Source organism: Emiliania huxleyi (genome assembly GCF_000372725.1).
Source record: "Emiliania huxleyi CCMP1516 unplaced genomic scaffold EMIHUscaffold_330, whole genome shotgun sequence".
Taxonomy (NCBI): domain Eukaryota; phylum Haptophyta; order Isochrysidales; family Noelaerhabdaceae; genus Emiliania; species Emiliania huxleyi.
The window spans coordinates 32727-33187 of record NW_005199524.1 but is presented as its reverse complement, the minus strand read 5'-3'; positions in this window follow the sequence as shown (position 1 = coordinate 33187).

Sequence of the window (461 nt, the reverse complement as noted above, 5' to 3'; positions counted from 1 at the left end):
GCTCGCGGCGCACGGCGTGAGCGAGGTTCGGCTGTGGCAGCTGCCGCTGGCCCACGCCGGCCCGCCCGCGGGAGAGCGCGGCGGCGCCCCCCCTCCTCCTCCAGAGCCGCAGCAGCTTCTCCTGCTCAAGCCGAGCGGACTCTCCCGCCACCTCTTCTGCGCGTCGGCGTCGTCGGACGGCCGCCGGCTGCTCGGGTCGGAGGGAGTGTCTAGGGAGTGTCTAGGACGTGTCTAGGAAGTGTCTAGGCCGCTGGCTCCTCGCCTCGGACACGTCGCCCCGCCTCTACCGGATCGGCCTCGAGTCGCACGGGGCGGGGGCGGGGGCGGCACCTGAAGTGACTCGTGTCCCGCTGCCGGAGGGCGCAGCGGCCGCCGTCTGCGCCGCCTTCAGCGCGGACTCGAGACTGCTCCTCCTCGGCACGACCCTCGGCACGCTGCAGGTCTCCCCCCCCCCCCCCCCC